Source organism: Lepidochelys olivacea, assembly GCF_965140295.1.
Source record: "Lepidochelys olivacea isolate rLepOli2 genome assembly, chromosome: 1".
In the NCBI taxonomy this organism is placed as follows: Eukaryota; Metazoa; Chordata; order Testudines; family Cheloniidae; genus Lepidochelys; species Lepidochelys olivacea.
The window spans coordinates 235,485,603-235,501,551 of NC_140411.1; positions in this window are offsets into that span (position 1 = coordinate 235,485,603).

The window sequence follows — 15,949 nt, forward strand, 5'->3', positions numbered from 1 at the left end:
TACAGCCCAGAATTGTAATAATGGAAAAATGAAAAACACTGAAAAAAATTGAGTCCTTTTCTGAACCTCAAAACAAACCAAAGCAGGCCCTGATCCTATCATCAGATCCGCATAGGCAGACCCATGGAGTCCACACAGGCACAAGGGCCCATTGCAGAATCAGGGTTTTGTATTTATTTAGTTGGGGATTGGTCCTGCTTTGAGCAGGGGGTTGGACTAGATGACCTCCTGAGGTCCCTTCCAACCCTGATGTTCTATAATTTGTATTATTTGTATATGTAGAGGCTTGTAGGGGCTTTGTGCTGGGAGAGAAGTGGAGCCCTGATTAGGGGGCAGGGCTTCTCTGAGTAGGGGTCCTATAAAGATAGCCAGCCAGTGGCACAGGAGCCAGCAAACAGAGCTGTAAACAGGAGAGTTTGAGTGGTAATTTGTAAGGAGTGTTTGTATTGCGGTGCTTGTTTGGGGTTTGTTTTTGCTGTGGGTGCTGGTGTTTTGGTGTGGTTTGTGTTTCCCAGATTAACAGGATTTAGGTGGGAAGGCTATGACAGATACAGAGGCAGCAGTGGGAGTGACCCATGTAGCGGAAGACACAATGAAGATGACTGGATGTGGAAGCTGCCGTATGTACATGATCCTGGAGGGGGTACCTGGAAAGAGTTTTGTCTGCATGAAGTGCCGTCTGATAGAGCTGATGGAAGAAAAGATCCAAGAACTGGAGATGCAGGTGGAAAGTCTGGTTGAGTTTAGAAGGGGGTTCGAGTGGATTATGGAGCAAAAACATGAGGCAGCTGAAGGGAAAAGCTCAGACTTGCAGATGGAAGCAGGACCAAAGAACTCTGAGGGGAGACTACTGGGTGAAGAAAATGGACAGTGGAAGCATGTGACTAAGAGAACCAGGCAGAGGAAAAGACGGGCTAGTGAAGGAGAAATAGAGCTCAAGAACAGGTTTGCAGAGTTGGAAAATGAAGAAGGGGCTCAGCAGGTGGTCAATGAAGGTGGAAGGGCAAGGAAGAAGAGAAGAGCAGCTAGTCCTATAGGAAAAGGGGAAGAGTCAATGCAGACTACACCAAATATGAGCCCCAGGAGGATACAGGATGGGTTGAAGAGGATTACAAGGGAGAATAGGACTGGAAAGAACTTGCAGCCAGAGGAAACAGGGGATAGACTGGAGAATCGCACTGTCACCAGGAAAAGGCAGGTCTACGTGATCGGGGACTCCTTACTGAAAAGAATGGACAGGCCTGTAACCAGAGCTGATCCAGAGAACAGAAGGGTGTGCTGTCTTCCAGGTGCTAAGATACGGGATGTGGACCTGAGATTGAAGAGGATCCTAAAGGGAGCAGGAAAAAATCCACTGATTGTCCTTCATGTGGGAACAAATGATATCGGTACATTCTCACTGGAACATATCAAGAGAGACTATGCCAGGCTGGGGAAGATGCTTAAGGAAATCGAGGCTCAGGTGATCTTCAGTGGGATTCTGCCTGTTCCTAGAGAAGGGCAACAAAGGTGTGACAAGATTAGGACTATCAACCGATGGCTCAGGCAGTGGTGCTATAAGGAGGGCTTTGGGATGTATGGCCACTGGGAGGCACTCATGGGCAGAGGACAATTCTCTCGGGATGGACTTCATCTGAGTAGGGAAGGAAATAGACTTCTAGGATGGAGGCTGGCACAACTGATTAAGAGAGCTTTAAACTAGGAATTTGGGGGAGATGGTTGGGAGATGTCCAGCTAATCTCCACGCCGGATTGTAGCATTGAGAGGGAAGAAAACAAACTAAGAAAGGATACAGCCGTGGGTAGGAGAATGGACATAAGGAGGAAGGGCAGTGTGGATACCAGTCTAATAGGTGATACTGGCAGTAGAATGTCCGTGCTTAATCGGGTAAAGAATGTGAGCGAGGCCAAACAGCAAAAATTAAGATGTTTGTACACCAATGTGAGGAGCCTAGGTAACAAAATGGAGGAACTAGAGCTACTGGTGCAGGAAGTGAAACCAGATATTATAGGGATAAGAGAAACATGGTGGAATAGTAGTCATGACTGGACTACAGGTATTGAAGGGTATGTGCTGTTTAGGAAAGACAGAAATAAAGGCAAAGGTGGTGGAGTAGCATTGTATATCAATGATGAGGTAGAATGTAAAGAAATAAGAAGCGATGGAATGGATAAGATAGAGTCTGTCTGGGTAAAAATTACATTGGGGAAGAAAACTACTGGAGCCTCCCCTGTGATAGTGCTTGGGGTATACTATAGACTGCCGGGATATGGATAGAGCCCTCTTTAATGTTTTTAATGAAGTAAATACTAATGGAAACTGCGTGATCATGGGAGACTTCAACTTCCCAGATATAGACTGGAGGACAAGTGGTAGTAATAATAATAGGACTCAGATTTTCCTAGATGCGATAGCTGATGGATTCCTTCATCAAGTAGTTGCTGAACTGACAAGAAGGGATGCCATTTTAGATTTGGTTTTGGTGAGTAGTGAGGACCTCATAGAAGAAATAGTTGTAGAGGACAACCTTGGTTCAAGTGATCATGAGCTAATTCAGTTCAAACTGAACGGAAGGATTAACAAAAATAAATCTGCAACTAGGGTTTTTGATTTCAAAAGGGCTGACTTTCAAAAATTAAGGAAATTAGCTAGGGAAGTGGATTGGACTGAAGAATTTATGGATCTAAAGGCAGAGGAGGCCTGGGATTACTTCAAGTCAAAGCTGCAGAAGCTATCCGAAGCCTGCATCCCAAGAAAGGGAAAATAATTCATAGGCAGGAGTTGTAGACCAAGCTGGATGAGCAAGCATCTCAAAGAGGTGATTAAGAAAAAGCAGAAAGCATACAGGGAGTGGAAGATGGGAGGGATCAGCAAGGAAAGCTACCTTATTGAGGTCAGAACATGTAGGGATAAAGTGAGACAGGCTAAAAGTCAAGTAGAGTTGGACCTTGCAAAGGGAATTAAAACCAATAGTAAAAGGTTCTATAAAAGCCATATAAATAAGAAGAAAACAAAGAAAGAAGAAGTGGGACCGCTAAACACTGAGGATGGAGAGGAGGTTAAGGATAATCTAGGCATGGCCCAATATCTAAACAAATACTTTGCCTCAGTCTTTAATCAGGCTAATGAGTATCTTAGGGATAATGGTAGCATGACAAATGGGAATGAGGATATGGAGGTAGATATTACCATATCTGAGGTAGAAGCGAAACTCAAATAGCTTAATGGGACTAAATCGGGGGGCCCTGATAATCTTCATCCAAGAATATTAAAGGAATTGGCACATGAAATTGCAAACCCATTAGCAAGAATTTTTAATGAATCTGTAAACTCAGGGGTTGTACCGTATGACTGGAGAATTGCTAACATAGTTCCTATTTTTAAGAAAGGAAAACAAAGTGATCCGGGTAACTACAGGCCTGTTAGTTTGACATCTGTAGTATGCAAGGTCTTTGAAAAATTTTTGAAGGAGAAAATAGTTAAGGACATTGAGGCCCATGGTAAATGGGACAAAATACAAAATGGTTTTACAAAAGGTAGATCGTGCCAAACCAACCTGATCTCCTTCTTTGAGAAAGTAACAGATTTTTTAGACAAAGGAAACGCAGAGGATCTAATTTACCTCGATTTCAGTAAGGCATTTGATATGGTTCCACATGAGGAATTATTAGTTAAATTGGAAAAGATGGGGATCAATATGAAAATTAAAGGGGAGACTACAGCGGGTCCTACTGAAAGGTGAACTGTCGGGCTGGAGGGAAGTTACCAGTGGAGTTCCTCAGGGATCGGTTTTGGGACCAATCTTATTTAATCTTTTTATTACTGACCTCAGCACAAAAAGTGGGTGTGTGCTAAAAAAGTTTGCAGATGATACAAAACTTGGAGGTATTGCCAATACAGAGAAGGACCGGGATAGCATACAGGAGAATCTGGATGACCTTGTAAACTGGAGTAATAGTAATAGGATGAAATTTAATAGTGAGAAGTGTAAGGTCATGCATTTAGGGATTAATAACAAGAATTCTAGTTATAAGCTGGGGACGCATCCATTAGAAATAACGGAGGAGGAGAAGGACCTCGGAGTATTGGTTGACCACAGGATGACTAGGAGGCACAAATGTGATATGGCCATGAAAAAAGCTAATGCAGTCTTGGGATGCTTCAGGGGAGGTATTTCCAGTAGAGATAAGGAGGTGTTAGTACCATTATACAAGGCACTGGTGAGACCTCACCTGGAATACTGTGTGCAGTTCTGGTTTCCCATGTTTAAGAAGGATGAATTCAAACTGGAACAGGTACAGAGAAGGGCTACTAGGATGATCCAAGGAATGGAAAACCTGCCTTGTGAAAGGAGACTCAAGGAACTTGGCTTGTTTAGCCTAACCAAAAGAAGGCTGAGGAGAGATATGATTGCTCTCTATAAATATATCAGAGGGATAAATGCTAGTGAGGGAGAGGAATTATTTAAGATCAGTACCAATGTGGACAAAAGAACAAATGGATATAAACTGGCCAACAGGAAGTTTAGACTTGAAATTAGATGAATGTTTCTAACCATCAGAAGAGTGAAGTTCTGGAACAATCTTCCAAGGAAAGCAGTGGGGGCAAAATACCTATCTGGCTTCAAGATTAAACTCAATAAGTTTATGGAGAAGATGGTATGATGGGATAACATAATTTTGGCAATTAATTGATCTTTAACTATTCATGGTAAATAGGCCCAACGGCCTGTGATGGAATGTTAGATATGGTGGGATCCAAGTTACTACAGAGAATTCTTTCCTGGGTATCTGGCTGGTGAATCTTGCCCACATGCTCAGGGTTCAGCTGATCGCCATATTTGGGGTCAGGAAGGAATTTTCTTCCAGGGCAGATATAGGGCACGGGTCATTTGCTGGAGGATTCTCTGCACCTTGAAGTCTTTAAACCGTGATTTGAGGACTTCAATAGCTCAGACATAGGTGAGAGGTTTATTGCAGGAGTGGGTGGATGAGATTCGGTGGCCTGCATTATGCAGCAGGTCAGACTAGATGATCATAATGATCCCTTCTGACCTTAATGTCTATGAGTCTTGGTTTGGTTCAGACTTGGGGCAAAGACTTGGGTGGGACTGCAAAGAGTATTATTTTATTCAAACTGACTCCGCCATCCCACATATTGTGTGCAGATCTATATTAATAGGCAGGGCCCTAACAAATTCACAGTCCATATTGGTCAATTTCACGGTCAAACGATTTTCAAAATTGTAAATTTCATGATTTCAGCTATTTAAATCTGAAATTTCACGGTGTTGTATTTGTAGGGGTCCTGACCCAAAAAGGAGTTGTGGGGAGGTCACAAAGTTACCGTAGAGGGGTTTGTGGTACTGCTACCCTTACTTCTGTACTGCTGCTGGCGGCGGTGCTTCCTTTAGAGCTGGACAGCTGGAGAGCAGCAGCTGCTGGCCCGGAACCCAGTTCTGAAGGCAGAGCCACCACCAGCATCAGTGCAGAAGTAAGCATGGAATGGTATGGTATTGCCACCCTTACTTCTGCGCTGCTGCCTGCAGAGCTGGGCCCTTAGTCAGCAGCCACCACTCATTGGCCACCTAGCTCTGAAGGCAGCAGCACAGAAGTAAGGTGGCATGGGATGGTATTGCCACCCTTACTTCTGCACTGCTGCTGGTGGGGCGCTGCCTTCAGAGCTGGGCACCTGGCCAACAGCTCTGAAAGCTGTGGAGAAGTAAGGGTGGCAATGCTGTGACCCCCCCTTAAAATAACCTTGTGACCCCCCTGCAACTCCCTTTTGGGTCAGGACCCCCAGTTTGAGAAACGCTGATCTTGCCCGTGAAATCTGTATAGTATAGGGTAAAAGCACAAGGCTACCAGATTTCACCGTCCGTGATGCATTTTTCATGGCCATGAATTTGGTAGGGCCCTATTAATAGGATAACACAGCAAGTGCAAATTCAAATTTATGGGTGAACTCGCTTTTATCAAGTAAGGTAGAATTGGGATTTGTTCAGTTTCAAGACAGAAGACATGAGTTAGGAGGCCCAAGGGCTATTTCATCAAATGTCCCTCTTGGGGGAAAAATAAACCTTTTCCCGTAACTCACTGAGCACGGATGATCAGGAACAGGTTTTTTTTGTGTGTGTCTGACCTAAATTTCTTGTACTCTTAGTAAAGTCTCAAACTGTTAAGTTGGTGTTTCAGTGAGGTGACATTTCTCACAGTGTGCATACCAAATTGTCTCACATACTCTTTCTGTGTTATACCTTGGTAACAAGAGAAAAAAAAAGAGAAACCTTGACTGCAAGCACAAAAGCTCCGCTAGTGTCATTCTGTACCTTATGCTTGATCTTAAGTGTATCAAGAGACTCATGCCTGCTATCAGTACTGTGGATGTAAGAACACTGCCGTCAACTTTTTATATCCAATGATACTTCCCAAAGAATTCCTTAAGAAGAATAACCTATGTTGTCAGGACAAAAAAGGAAATAGGTCTGAGAAAACCCGATGTGTCATCATTAAAATCTTCATTTGCCTTTTGCCTAGTTTACTTAACTACAATAGTTGTGTTATTTTGAAAGGCCTCTACAGACTCTGGGTCAAATTTACCACTGGTGTAAACAGACATACTCTATCAAATTCCTGTGTAGTGCATGCTCACAGCAACAGGGAGTATAGACAAACACATACAATATTAGATAAATGATAAATTAGATAAATAAATTACAGTATGTGTGTGTTAGCCATACAGTCTTGGCTACCAAACATTATAAAAATTCTACCACGAAATCTTCCAAAGAAACCACGGGTCTCAGGATTGCTGGGCCCACAACCACTAAAAGGCCATATGCCTGTCCTGTTGAGTTTTAGGCTATTTTCTTCTTAGAAAAGTGAAAGAAAAAGGCACAGAAAAATAGTCTAAATTAACCCTTTCAGCAGCTCCTCAACCCACCCCCCACAGCTTATTTGAAAAACTGCCCCTTTAGCAATTGTTGCTTCTTATGAGGACCCCAGTATTGAACCCAGGCTCTCAGATCCCTAAACAGCATCCCTACATTCCACATCATGCTGGTAACACTGAATTCGGGCCCCTGACCAGCAGTCTTAATGCTAAATGTTTACAGCTCCACAACACCCCAAACTTCTGATGGCTGAACAGACAGCATTCCCATTGGATACCTGGACTTCATAAAGACCACAACAGGAAGAAGCAGCTGTCTGAGTAACAGGGCATTTCCTGCTGGTTGCTGCCTAGACTGGTTTGCCTTGCTATCCGGCTGTTTAGTCTAAACTAGCCTTGTTGCCCTGCTCCCTTGCCTGATCTTGCCTTGCCACCTTGCCTCCCTAGATTCCCAGACATGAAAGGGGAAGATGTGGTATCTTGTTGATTGGGAAGTGTACAGGATGAAGGAGCAGTCCTGGGAATCAGCCTATTGCGTGCACGCTCCTGAAAAGGTCAGAGCCTTCCACAGAGCCCACCCAGATAAACCCTGTCCCGTGGTGCCGCGAGGTTGTTCCAAGGGAGTGGGGTGGTGTCAGGAACCCGCTGTTGAACCCAGGCCTGCTGGATCCCTAGATGACATCCCTAGCCTCTGAACCATGGTGGTAACACTGGACCACCACCTCTGACCTGCAGCCTTAATACTAAATATCTACAGCTCCACACCAGGCACACCACAGGTCCCTGATTGGCTGAACAGACAGCATTCCCACTGGATACCTATATGAAGTCCCCAACAGCAAGAGGAAGCTCCCTAAGTAACAGGCCATTGCCAGGTCCTTCCTAGACCACTTGCCTTGCTGCTTCACCTGACCTGACCTCCCTATCTCTCCAACTCATCCCCCTTGGATTGGATCTCCCAGCTACCAACCCCTGAAAGAACTCTAACCTTTGCCCCAGACTACCTCTAATACTGACTGACGTCCCAGCCATCGGATCATGTGTGCACCACTTGACAATGGCTCTGAACTGCCCATAGCCCACTTTGTCCACTGGTCTTTACACTTTTCCCCACTTATGTCTCCCCGTCTCCTCTTTGCCCCAAAGGTTTCTTTCACATAACTTCCCACCATTCTGGCCCCAGCCCCAAAGCTACTTTACTGTTTCTGGACCCCCAATTCCAGCCACTATGACATCTCCCTTTCTCATCAATGTCCCATCAGCAATTTCCCCTTTCTGCTCCTTACCAAATGCCATCCCTTTCTGGAGTCTTCGGGGAAGGACAACAGGCCTGTTCCAACCTCTGGCATCTTTAGGGGTCATCGTCAACATTTTCTCTTTGTTATGGGATGGAGCATCTACGTCCCCGCCTCTTCACTGAGAGGGAGGTTTCTTCCCAGTTAGAGCTGGAGTTGTATGAGATTTTCTCCCACCCCTTCAAGCTCCTTGCCCATGAGAATTCCTGTGTGTTCAGCAAGCTCCTACTGCATCTCCCCTCTGCTGTCTATTCTGTGTATTCCAGTGTGTGTCCCCTCTGTGTGATTCCCAACTCCTGCAATGTATTCCCAAACCCGCAGTGTCTCTGTTGCCTCATAATATGTCACTTCTTGTCCTCCTCTGTCTCCCACTGAATTCTGTGCCACATCATGATTCCCTACCCCCTCCCCCCGCCAGTGTCCTCATTTCTTCCATCCTCAGTCCTGAAGTAGCAGAGAATTGGGCTACCGGCTCTTTACTCACAATCACTGATTGCATGGACTTGGCAAGTGGCTTTTGCGTCTATGGGTACAGGGATAAAAGACCCATGGCATCGGGGTCCAATGCCTAGTACAGGGTTCTGATCCCTCATGGGGGCTTCCAGGCTTCACTGTTATACAATTGATAAATATTAATAGTTTCTAAGTAAGAGCTACAGGTTGGTTAGGGGAAAATACATCTTAAATGCCGAGTCCCACCATCTGTGGGAGGGCATTATTGCCATTGGTCACACAGAATTCAAGTACACGTATATGGAAGCTACATGGTGTTTTGTGACAATGTCTTTCTAAGGCTGGACTGAGCTTTGCAGTTGAATGTTTGTGAATCTAGTGAGAGGGACAGATAGATAAAGGAGAGAGGAAAATCAGAGATTCATAGGAGTTACAAACAGAAATTACTTATTAGTGTATCTAGGCCCTGAATGTCCACTTTGTTACACTAGTTTTAGACCATGTAACTTCATTCGTATCAATGAAATCATGCCAACTTAAAACTGGTGTAGCAGAGAATCAGACCCTTATTCTAATGATTCCTGACATATGGAAAACCTAAGGCCCAAGAATCCTTCATGATGGTCTCGCAGTCTGAAACATTTTGTAAACTAAGCAGTGTGGGATCACTACTTTGATAGGACACGGAGGTCCACAGGAGGATCTCTCTCCATTTTATTGAGTTCACAGAATTTAAAAATTAAATCTGATACTTTCCTAGTACCTTGGTCCATTCTAGATTTAAGTGTCTCAAGCAACTGAGCTTCCACAATTCCTTTGGCAGACAATTCCACAGTTCTTTCCTATTCAGGTTCTTATATGACACCCATCACCATGGTATCAGGCAGTCTCAAACAGATCTTTCCATTAAGAAGTTTTCCCTGATATTCTACCTATATTATCTTTTTCCTAACTTCATCCCATTGCTCCTAAATGATACCAAAGGAACACAGGGCTTGCAATACTGATGAGATTCTAATAATGATCTACTCTCCAGTCTCTGACAGTCCAGATGCTTCAGAGGAAGATACAGGAAGCCACACAGTAAGCACCTGTGGGACAGTCTGTCTCTCCAGGAAGGCCCAACCTAGTCCTTAATAGATAGGTTTAAGCTCTGAGGTTTGATACACTTTCTAGAATTTTTTTGGTATTAACTATTTAACTCTGGATAATCTTGTTATTCATATCAAACTCCTATCCCTCTTTAAATTTTATTAAGTTATTGGCCTCAATGAAAAAAGTATTTCTTTTTTTTATAAATTTTGATTTTGCTGCCCTTTAGTTTCATTGACTGTCCCCTTGTCCTTTTGTTATGAATCTAGAGCAGTGGTTTTTTAACCTCTAGGGGTCCACAGACTATGTCTAAGATTTCCATACTTCCATTTGAAATTTTTTAGGGGTCTACAAATTCAATCTTCATTTATATGAGGTTTTCCATGCCCCTTATCATTCTCATTGCCTTTCTCTGAACCCCTCTAATCCTGTACTATCCTTTTTGAGATGCAGTGACCATAGACTTATAGAATGGCATTTTAATATTTTTTGTATTATTCTCTTTCATGTTCTTTGTGCACCTAACAGCTTGTTTACGTCTTTGACCACACCAGCACATTAAGCAAAGATCTTCATTGAGCTGTCCACAGTGACACCCCCACAGTATGCCAACATTTTTATGCCTGACTTAGAACAACGCTTCCTCAGCTCTCGTCCCCTAACGCCCCTACTCTACTTGCGCTATATTGATGACATCTTCATCATCTAGACCCATGGAAAAGAAGCCCTTGAGGAATTCCACCATGATTTCAACAATTTCCATCCCACCATCAACCTCAGCCTGGTCCAGTCCACACAAGAGATCCACTTCCTGGACACTACAGTGCTAATAAACGATGGTCACATAAACACCACCCTATACTGGAAACCTACTGACCGCTATTCCTACCTACATGCCTCCAGCTTTCACCCTGACCATACCACACGATCCATTGTCTACAGCCAAGCTCTGCGATACAACCGCATTTGCTCCAACCCCTCAGACAGAGACAAACACCTACAAGGTCTCTATCAAGCATTCTTACAACTACCATACCCACCTGCGGAAGTGAAGAAACAGATTGATAGGGCCAGAAGAGTTCCCAGAAGTCACCTATTACAGGACAGGCCTAACAAAGAAAATAACAGAACGCCACTAGCCGTCACCTTCAGCCCCCAACTAAAACCCCTCCAGCGCATTATTAAGGATCTACAACCTATCCTGAAGGATGACCCAACACTCTCACAAATCTTGGGAGACAGGCCAGTCCTTGCCTACAGACAGGCCCCCAACCTGAAGCAAATACTCACCAGCAACCACATACCACACAACAGAACCACTAACCCAGGAACCTATCCTTGCAACAAAGCCCGTTGCCAACTGTGCCCACATGTCTATTCAGGGGACACCATCACAGGGCCTAATCACATCAGCCACACTATCAGAGGCTCGTTCACCTGCACATCCACCAATGTGATATATGCCATCATGTGCCAGCAATGCCCCTCTGCCATGTACATTGGTCAAACTGGACAGTCTCTACGTAAAAGAATAAATGGACACAAATCAGATGTCAAGAATTATAACATTCATAAACCAGTCGGAGAACACTTCAATCTCTCTGGTCACGCAATCACAGACATGAAAGTTGCGATATTACAACAGAAAAACTTCAAAACCAGACTCCAGCGAGAAACTGTTGAATTGGAATTCATTTGCAAATTGGATACAATTAACTTAGGCTTGAATAGAGACTGGGAGTGGCTAAGTCATTGTGCAAGGTAACCTATTTCCCCTTGTTTTTTCCTACCCCCCACCCCCAGACGTTCTTGTTAAACCCTGGATTTGTGCTGGAAATGGCCCACCTTGATTATCATACACATTGTAAGGAGAGTGATCACTTTAGATAAGCTATTACCAGCAGGAGAGTGGGTTTGTGGGGGTGGGGAGAAAACCTGGATTTGTGCTGGAAATGGCCCAACTTGATTATCATACACATTGTAAGAAGAGTGACCACTTTAGATAAGCTATTACCAGCAGAGGAGTGGGGTGGGGGGAGAGAAAACCTTTTGTAGTGGTAAACTCCCATTTTTTCATGGTTTGTGTGTATAAAAAGATCTTCTGTACTTTCCACGGCATGCATCCGATGAAGTGAGCTGTAGCTCACGAAAGCTCATGCTCAAATAAATTGGTTCGTCTCTAAGGTGCCACAAGTACTCCTTTTCTTTTTGCGAATACAGACTAACACGGCTGTTACTCTGAAACCAGGAATGATACGGTTTGCAACGATGCCCTTTTCTGATTTGACACTGTTAACACAGAAACCTATAAGATGTATCAGTAGTTCAGGTTTTTTCTCTCCAATGAGCATGCACCTTTCCTTGGTGCTGGCTCCCTTCAAATGCACAACAGACTATCACATCCCCCTTGTCATTTAGCCATGTGGTTCATAATTTAGAAAGAGGGAAAGGTGAGGTGAGGATCTAGGTAAAAAGGAACAGACCATTCCTTAGATAAATCTCTCTCTCTGTTCTGAGCATTTCTTTTTACAGCAGCTCCATTTTCTCCACCTGGAGTTCTCCTAAGGACTTGATGGTGTATGTCTATTGCAGTTCAACTGAGGAACAATCAGCTTAAGAGTTTTATTCAAATAGTATTAATGTTTTCAAATTGACTTCCTATTTTTCTCCTAGAAATTCTGCCAACACACTCTTCAACAGACACTAAAATAATTTGGATAGTTGATCTGCAATCCAAATTTTCAGTGGAAAACTGCCAGATTCAACATCTGTGAGAAAGTGGGTAATTTTTATTATCCACAGAGAGTGTGCACTCGGTCTGATATTTTCTACCTACATACATCTCCTTCTACTGGAACTGCTTTATGGTTTTACATGACTACTGTCTGCCAACAATTACTTAACCCTTTTATCGCTGCCAGAATCTATTGAGTCTCTGCAGCTGTTTTAAAACGAACATCTAGCTAGTGGGACGTTGTCAAGATAAATATTTAACAAGATGCGCTTACTTCTCTTATGGCTAGCACCTCAGATTATTGCAAAGAATTGTTAATAATTTACTTTTGACCATTTATGCTGCTAACTCTGACAGGGAGCAGGGCAATATCAGGCACGCCGTAAGCAAAGGGTTAACTCTGTTTTCTCTTGCCCCTCTCCTTGCTCAGCTGCTGGGGAAGAAGGCTTGGGAAAATACCTTTGAGAAAGCAGGCCTCTCTACTGAGAACCGAACTGACCCCCAGGCTGGTGAGGTATTTTTTATGCATTAGTTTTGCTTATGATAATGTGGGTTTTTTTAAATTTATGGTTATTAATATTTACACATGGTGAAAAGACCTTGCTAGCATTACTGCTGTTTCTTATTTCTGCTGATTTACCATATCTCCTTACAGGCCAGATCCTCAGCTCATTGATATTTATGGAGCTATGCTGATCAGGTCCAACTGAGTACCTGGTCCTATGTTGGCTTCTTACTTTTTCACTCAACTTGCACCATGAAACCAGACTAGTCATTTTCACTTCTGGCTTATATTTAACGATCTTCCTTTCAAACAGTAGAGTTTCCCTTACAAAAAGATGAAACAAGCAAAAACCACAAAAACAAAACCCTCACCATGTCCAAAAGCAAAGAACACATTACATAAAGACTTCTAAACACTTCTATTCATTTGCAGGCCTGAACTACTTGTTTTGGCCCCTTTAAACAAATGGAATCAAATATCCAACTGGTTGTCTTGGCTGTACTCAAGAAGCTCATTTCCTGGATGACCTGAAGCACTAAAAAGGTTCATCTCATTTGCTGAAAAAGCTATCAAAGTTTATTTGACAAGTGTGCACATATATTTCATTACAAAAAACAGACCAGATTTCCCCCGACCCTGACATACACAATTACATTTTAGGAATGGGTGGCGGAGATCATGGCATCAGAATGCTCTCAGTGCATCTCCCAAATGAGAGGATAAGTTTGGGCATTTTAAAAAAAATTCCAGCAGCTTGAATTTTTTTTTTTTAAATTCTCTAATTTACACCAAATCCTTCAGTCAAATTCACATGCTGGACCTCAGTGCCAAGGGAGTAACCTCGTTATCTGATCTTTGCTATGGAATTCTTTCAAACGCTGCTGGTCTGCTAAACAAACAAGCAGCGCAGATTTGATCCATTGAGGGATTGGTAGCACTAGGTCTAACACTTAAGTTAGATCATCAGATATTTTGTCTCCCAGTTTTAGAGCATTGCAAAGGATAAGTGAGGATAGGACTTAGGGCCTGAGAAGAGACCCCTATTGCTTTAATTACAGTAGGCATATAAAACAATATGCCTGTTTCATGTCCTCCCATATTTCTTCTCATCTTTTTGTTTAGTAATTGTTACTTTTTTTCCCTTGCTGTTTTATGTTTACCTTAGACTGATAACTCTTCAAATCAGGGACCTGTCATTTGGACTTATCTATTAAATACCATGCACACCTATAGTATAAGTAATAATATTTTGTAGTATATAGTACCTTTCATCTAGGGATCTCAAAGTGCTCCACAAATATTATGAATTATGGGCCTAACCCAAAGCCTATGGAAGTCAATGAAAAGACTTCCACAGACTTAAAGAGCCTTACATCTGCCCTGCCCATCCAGCTACCTTGTTAGGTAACTGTTAACATCACCATTTTAGATGGGTTAACTGAGAGACAAAGACGTTAAGTGATGTAGCAGCAAAGCTGAAAATAGAGCTCAGGAGTCCTGACTGCCTGCCTTCTGATGTACTTTACCAATAATTGCTGGCCAATCAAAAAAACAGAAAGTCCCAATATGCCCTGAGGAAATTAAATTTGTTCGAGGTTACACTGGAGAGAAAAGAGAGATTTTGAAATAGGTAAAAAATGGCATTACTGACATCTTATCCGGGATCAGAAGCTAATACTTGCACCACAATTACAAGCACAAATTGTTCCCTAAGAGAGAGCTTTAAACAGCATATCCAAAAGTCTGACCAGTAAATAAAATGATCTGGTGAATCTCAAAACTGTGAGCGGATTAAGAAGTAGAAAGATGTTATAATGGCATCTCAGGCAATCTGAAAAAACCAGCCACCCCAAACCTGAAGAGCAAAGAGCACAAAAGACCGCAAGAAACAAGGTATGTTTTAGTGAGTATAAAAATAAAAGAGGGTGTTAATTTTCCTATATAGTGACATACTCTCTCTTTTTGAGTGTGAAACGCTGTGGCTGAAGTACAACTGCCAAAATTAGCTGCATGTAAAAAGAAAAAGAGAAACAGAAAGAGAAAGAGAAAGGAAAAGGTTAAAATTTATTTGAAAGTGTTTAAACATTCATGATGACAGCATTCTGCATCTTTAGCATATTTTACAGATGACCACTTCCCACCCTAAGGCACTATAATGTCACCTAGCAGCCTGATTATTGGCTAATTTTAGTGGTGTATAGTAGCAATACAACTTTAGGGCCATATCTTCCTTCCACTAAATCCATGATAAAACTCCCATTGGCCTTGAAAGGGAAAAGAATCAGGCTTTCATTTGGTATAACGTACGGCATCTGTCACACAAGAGGTCCCAGAGAATATTTAGTCCATACCTAATTCATCATATGGTGAGACTCCTTACTCCCTTTCTATTCAGCTAAAAGTACATTTGGAAAAGTGGGGCAGGGCACTTCCAAATTACTATGAAATAGTCCTGATGTTTTAGCATTATCCTGCAGTACATTTTCTGTTCTAATACCAGATTCTTCCTCCTCCTATATACTTGTGTTACAATTAAAGAATAGGAATGGTCAAACCGATTCACTTGAAGTACTAACTTGACCCAAATCTTTCAGCAAAACTCAGACCAACCCTTTTTGTGGACTAATAACATAAGGATGACCTATTATCATTTTTTAAAATTAGGTTTGTCTCTGTACTGGGTTCCTGTTGGGACCAGGTCCAGGAGTTCTGAAATGCTGCAAGAAAGCCTGTTTTATTTCTCGCCTGATTAGAAGCTTTCCAGAATCCAGTGCTTATCAGAGTGCCGTGCTTATTTTGGAGCTGCAAGAAGTTCAGGGAGTTTTGGTAAAGCTTAGGATTCAGTTTCGGCGGCATCAGCGAACTTGGGGTATGGGGGACAGTCATTCTGGCACCATTGTGGGCAGCAGCAAGGTGAAGAAGACAGTCAGGCCCTAGTGCTGGCAGCAGTGAGAGTGATAACAGCCTTCCAGGTGGAAT